The following is a 7032-nucleotide window of genomic DNA, read 5'->3' as shown; positions in this document are numbered from 1 at the left end:
TCGGTGCTCGAAGAGTTAGTTGCCGCAGGCCGGGCATGAAGATTTTCTCGGGCATTTAGCTCCGATTTTTGGGCCTTGATGATGAAATCATCAATATCGACGATGCCCGCTTTTGCCTCTTCCAACGTTTTTCTCTTTATATGGTACATAACATAAGTCTTTTCAAACATGAGGGAATCCTCTTGGTATTGGAGCTTTTCCTTAAGTTTGCCAACCTCGGCCTGAACACCGTTCTTCTCGGATCTCATGGCACTGAGGCTACAATCAACACCACGAGTTGTAGATAGATGTATCCGGTTTTGCTTCATGATCTTCTTAAATCTTTCTTCCATCTTGGCCTTCTTCTCCTTGACGGCATTGGCCTCTTCGATTTTGGAGCTCAAGGATGCCTTCAAGTTATTCACTTATTCCTCAGAGGCAGAGTCGCGCTCGGCAATAACAAGTACAGTATCTTGGAGCTCGGCCCACTTAGCCTTAGCCTCTTTGAGTTTCTACAAGCGGGACTCAATCTCACCCGCCTCAGCAGCTTTTGCCTCTAACACTGTGAGGCAAGTAGCAAGTTGGTCCTTGTCGTCCAACAGTTGATCCCGCTCAGAAGCGAGTCCTTGCTTATCGAGGATCAATTTCTGTAGGCCCTCGGAAGCAAGGAAGTTGTCATGTAGAATGAAAAAAAAAATCAAAGTCAGAATTCCCATTGCAGCAGATAAATGAAAAGGAAATTGTAGGAAGACAAGTACGGTACCGCTGCCACGCTGTGCATGGCATTGTTCAACAAGCACTCCCCCGAACGGGAGAATATTTTCTTCCTATCTTTCTCTGAAGTCAACAACTCAAGTAGATCACAAGCTCCAATTTCCTAGATAGCAGATGGCACTCCTTCAAAACTGAAAGAGAAGCACTCCTCCCTCGGGGATCTGGGAAAGGGGGTGAGTAATTATGCCCCAAATTCCCATGGTCGGGGGACCGTGGAGGAGAAACGCCCCTCTCTCAAGCGTCTGTTACCGGTAGAGGAGATGCACTAGGTGTTGGTGGTGAAGGTGAAACTGGTGTTGAGAGGCGTAAAGTTGTTGGCGTCGAAGGTTGAGAAGCAGTTGCAGTAGGAGCAACGCTGATTATTGGTTGCTCCGTGTTCGAAGGCAGAAGAGGCCCGCAGTCCGGGCTCCTTGGACTAGAAATAACAACAGAAGTTGGAAAGAGAGAATCAACATCTTCTACTATTTCCATCTAACCCCAAAGTGCTTGGACTTCATCTGCGGTCAGGTTTTGAAGCTCTCCCGGGTTGAGCGCCCGGTTGAGCTGATGAAGTTGTTTTTCTCCTTTTGAGGGCAGATACTTCATCACTGGCTTCTCCATCTTCCATAACAACCACTGTGGCCAGCTCGATTGTTGTGATTTTTATTTTCTTATGTTGAGACCCATCCGAGAAATCTCCATTGGTTGCTTGTTCTCTAGTCGGGGACTCTAAGATGAAGCATCTTCACCGGAAGCAGGTCTGCGTGCACTGCGTCGAGCAAGGGAGCCTTGTAGCACCTTCATGGCCTCCTCTAGGTCGGTTAAAAATGTCGACCTCGGGTTAGGTAAAGGAGCCTTGCAGAAGTCCTGAGCCAAGCAAAAGATGGAGTTAGCAAAGTTATCTACGTTCATACAAAGATAAAAGGAAGAAGGACTCGATTTACTATGGTTCTTGGCCCTCTACCCATATTGGGGCCATTTCCTTCCATCGACGAGATTCTGGTGTTGTAATTTCTAGAATCTTTTGTACCCACTGGTCCAGGCCTTGGACTCGCAGTGGTTACCATCGAGTAGCTGAAGCAAAAGAAATAAAAAGGTCAACAATAACGGAAAACAATTATTTTATGAAGGAAACGAATCAAAAACTTATGAAAACGGTTCCTCGACTCGGGAAAAGGTAGATTTATGACCGGGATGATGTCCCTAGTGGCGATGATGACAAATCGCTCCATCTACCTGTAATCATTGTCATCATCCATGCTGGTGAGGATAGCGTGGTGGCCACATTTGCTGAAATTTATTACTCCCCCACAAAAAAAATTTTGGGAATAGATATTTATCCCGTCTGCAAAGGTGAGGGTTTCCCTAGTCTCCATACACAGCTGGCATAGGAAAGCCACCATTCGTCATATAGATGGGCCTACTTGTGCCAAGTAGACCTGGTACCGATGGCAAAACTCCAAAATTACGGGGTTGAGCCCTTCACTCATTCCCAAGGAAAACAGACCCGAGATAAAGGGATACGTATAGACACACGTAAAACCCTCTTTGGTAAAGGTAACTCGCTCTATCATATCCGGAGCGAGGATATAGACATCAGGGCAGTTGCAGTTCTCCTTCATTGCAGGGGTACCTACTAATGGCCCAAGTTCGTGGAGACACAATTGGAACCTTCCCTTGGAAGTAATTGATGGTACTCATATGATGGTATATGATGGTGTTCACAGTGGGAGGCTTAGAATCAACGTCGGCTTCTTTGTCTTTGTTTCGCATCGGGCCTCCACTAAAGAGAAGACCAAAATTGCTAAATAAGCAGTAGAAGAAGCTATGGTAGTTGAAAGGTAGTTAAATTTTAGAAAAGTTTAGAGAAAATGGAAGTTTTCTAAGCAGAAGGAGATTGAGTGTACAGAAGATGATAAATTGATGAAGATTTTGGAAGTGAAAGAGGTAACATGATGAGGAGAAGTAAAGATATAGAACCCAAAAATCGTGGTCATGATTACCTCGAGAACCGGCGAAGATATTGTTGAATCGTGGGGCAACACGTGTTTGGGGTATTAAATGCGAGAAGACGTGCGTCCTTTCAAACGTCAGAGATTATTCAGGAGATTTTTTGCCAAGAAAGGGATCTTCACCAACTTCCCGTTGACACAAAGATATGTCACCAGAAAGCAGGGGGGCTATTTATATAGGATAAAATTGGTTTACAAAAAATGATCTAATAAAAGCATGATACGTGGATCCGAATACATATAAAAGGAAAATCAAGTAACAACCAGTACGGGAAATAACAGTTGCAATTGACATCGGATAAACCCCGAAGGGAGCATAGTCAATGGGAGCAGATCGAATATTGCCATCGGATAGCATTCAATGAAGAATATTCTCCAATATTGAATGGACAGCCATTGCAGAGAATATTTGCATTCATGACCTGCAGTTACATATTCATCAATGACTCATTTATCATCATTTAAGTGGGGCTTGATCCTAGGATCTTGTTTCCCTAAATATAGCTATAAATAGCAGACTCAGCACGCATTGTAGGTGTGATGACCCGGTAGGTCATTTATAGTTTTACTCTTCATTTCTGTGTCCCCAGACCTCGAATAGTTGTGTAGTTCGTGTCCTTTTTCCAGAAAGTTTTTATGTGACAATGTGAAATCGTACTTTAAAACTCATTTAAGTTGACTACGGTCAATATTTTGTGTAAACACACCCGGATCAGTGTTTTATGGTTCCGGTGGATCTGTATCGTGATTTTTGACTTGGGCATATGTCCGAAATCGAATTCGCAAGTCCCTAACTCTATTTAACGTAATTTGTTGAAAACTAGCAATTTAAAGGTTTAAAGAATTCATAAGTTTGACCGTAGGTTGACTTTATTGCTACCGGGTTGAAATGTTTGTTCCAGAACTTGGTAGAGGTTCATTTCAGTAATTATGACTTGTCTGCAAATTTTGGTGCAAAACAGAGTTAATTTGACGTGATTCGGACGTCTAGTTGCAAAATTTCATGTTGAGCTTCTTTGAAAATTTCAATTGTTTTGGTGTCCGATTCTTGGTTCTATGTGTCATTTTGATATTTTGATCGCGCAAGCAAGTTCGTATGTAATTATTACATTTATGTGCATATCTAGTTTGGAGCCCCAAGGGCTGGGGTGAGTTTCGGATAGGCTACAAACCATTTGAACTTAGGAGAATTTGTTGGTTTTGGGCTACTGCTTATATCTGGTGTGTTCTTTGCGATCACGAAGATACTCTCGCGATCGCAAATAGTAATCTGGGCTGGGGAGGCTTTTCCTTCATCGCGAACGCGATAGATGGGATGTGAACGCGAAGCTTTCGGGGGCTACCCTTCACGAACGCGAACAACCTCTCGCGAACGCGTAGGTTTGAGGGGCCTGGGAAGGGGGTGTCGCTGTTATTCTACGCGAACGTGAGCCCTGGATCGCGAATGCAAAGGCCTGGTGAAGAAGCCTTCGCGAACACGTGAGGAACATCGCGAACGTGTAGGCCAACTGGGCAGTGCTCTTCGCGAACGCATCAGGTGTCTCGCGAATGCGATGAATACCTGACGCCAGTCATTTAAACTTCTGAAAATCGGGATTTCACCCATTTTTCACCATCCTCTCATTAGAGCTCGGCCTAGAGGCGATTTTGAAGAGAAATTTCGTCACCATTTCATTAGTTATTGTACATTAACTCGTTTTCTTCCATTTCCATCAACACCGATTGATTTCTAACCTTGATTTATGCTCATTCATGGTAGAAAATTAAGGTTTGGGTAAAATTGGGTTTTTTTGTAAAATTGAGACTTCGACCTCAAATTGAGGTTAAAATTTGAAACTAATTACATAATCAGGATCTGGGGTGAATGAGTAATAGGATTTCGGTCTGAATCTCGGATTTTGGCTAAGCGGGCCCGTAGTTGACTTTTTAGGAAAAGTACAAAGATCATAATTTGATGTTTTATACGTCAATACCACACAAGAGGGGGGTGATTTGTGTGGTACCCAATTTTTCGCTTAAACTGCTTCTGGAAGGACCTGGTTCTTCTATGTGTTCCAACTACTACTGTTGCGGAATAATAAATATAGAAAATAAAGAACACAGAGATTTTACGTGGAAAACACCCGGCTCAAAAGGTGAAAAAACCACGACCTACTACTCAGTATTTCCCCAACACTTCACTAAATCACTGAGCCAAAACAACATTTACAAAACTCTTTGTAAACCTATGGATTACCTCTAATCCCGTTGTAGCAACCAACCTCTAATTGTTGCGACAACTTCAAGTTAACTCTAACTTGAATACTCAAAATACCTATTACAATTGCTTCTAGATAAAGCTGAAAGGTACAATATGAAAACACCTACTACAATTGAAGTAGAAATAAAGAAAGACACATAAAACTCTTTATGGAGCTGGTTCTTCAATCTGGTTCATGTAGCTTCAGGTTTGCACACTTGAATCACACACGAACTACTTGCAAAAAGCCTTGCTATTTTGCTCTCAATTCACGTTTAACTTTTGCGTTTTTGTGCAACACCTGTAATGTGAGAACATCCTGCAATTTATAGAGTTAGTAGATGAATAAATAACTAGAGTTCTGATGCAACACTTCCTTGGTGGAAGAGTTCTAGTTGATTTCAACTTCTAACTCCTTCCCTATCTTGGATAGTGTTCTCTTTGATTAAGGAGTCCTTCTCCTTATCAATTATGCAACCTTTTCGATCAGGAGATATTAAATACACCAAGTTAAGCTTATCTCCTTCACGTGCAACACACATGCTCGAATCTGCCCGTTTTGTTGCACCTGAGGGATGGACCTGGTTCATCCCGAGTTCCTTTGTCAGTCTTCAAAACTAACATTTACTTGGGCCAACAAATTCTCCCTTTTTGATGATGACAAACTCTGCGATTTTCATAAGCTTAGGCCCTGTTTCAACTCAGCTCAACATCAACACAATGTTAGAAACATTTTTCCTTTTTATCACTTATCATCAAGGACCGGGTACATTAGGTTATAAGCATCACTGTTCAAAGTGTAAACATCACTTGTTTAAAGCAGAACCCTTTTTCCCCCTTTTGGCATCATCGAAAAGTTGCATAAAAAATGTTAGATAACCAGATATTAACACTTACTCATGGCCACTGGGGCTACTTCAAATGCAATCATGGATTAATCATCATAGATCAAGCTAAGAATTTTTAACCATCAAAGAAATATAAACAAACAGTTAGAGCAAACATAGTGAATTTCATTGATGACTGATAAAATTCTACCACAAAGCCTAAGAAGAAATAAAAATACTGAAAACATGAGCAAAAGAAACAAAAAGTCCCGTACTGGGTCACTGGTTGATCTACACTAGGTTAGGAGTCTTAAGTCTTGGAAGAGGTAGGGCTGAGTTATTTGCTTGGAGAAGTTTCAGCATGTCTTGAAGAATTCCATCATTCTTCTCCTTTTCCCTTGCAAGTTCAGTTCTGAGAACATCTCTCTTAGATTCTACCTCAACCAATCATGTCTTCAGCCTTGCTATCTCAATATCCTTTGCCTCACTCTCCTGTACCAAGACTCTGACTTTTCTATTGATAGGCGTCTTTTTAGATTAACCAGGTTCATTGAGAATGACATTGACTTCATAATCGCAAGCAAGCAGAGTATTAACCCCAAAATGATCCTTGCTTGTACCTTGAAATGTGCAAGCACAGTTGTGAGAATAAAACCATAGGGAATGGAATGACTTTTGGTGCCTTTGATAACCCTATCAGTAGGTCCAAGAGGGTTTCCTGTTCAGATGGAACAGGTTCATCTATATTTTTCAAGTTGAACCTATCCCTCAGCAGCTTCCCAGACCCACTTCCCCCTGTTTTGCTCACACTCTCTTCTATTTCAGTAAATTCCTCTCCCCAAACAACCATTGCACCAGTTTCTTTTGTTAGACCAATAGGAGTGGGTGAAGAATCAACCACTCTTGTACCCTTTCCCCTCACAGTACTCCTAGCACCCTTGCTCTCTTTTTTTTCCCTTTTTATTTTTACCACCAACTTCTCCAGATTCTGTAGTCTCAACACCTGCTATAGATCCTACCAGCACAAATCTATTCTCCAAATTTTCAGCAACTTCAGAAATTGTCTCAGGAGTAACTTTAGAATCAGAAGATACCTGTTCAGTTTTGGAAGACCTACTTTCTTCCCCCTTAGTAGCAGACTTAAATGAATCTTTAGATTTCTAGGATTCTTCTTCCCTACCTGCTTTCAATTGCTTGTTTATTTTCTTGATCTGCTCTCCTT

This window comes from Nicotiana attenuata, unplaced genomic scaffold, assembly GCF_001879085.1.
Source record: "Nicotiana attenuata strain UT unplaced genomic scaffold, NIATTr2, whole genome shotgun sequence".
Taxonomy (NCBI): domain Eukaryota; kingdom Viridiplantae; phylum Streptophyta; class Magnoliopsida; order Solanales; family Solanaceae; genus Nicotiana; species Nicotiana attenuata.
The sequence above is the reverse complement of the archived record's forward strand: the minus strand, read 5'-3'. Positions refer to the sequence as shown.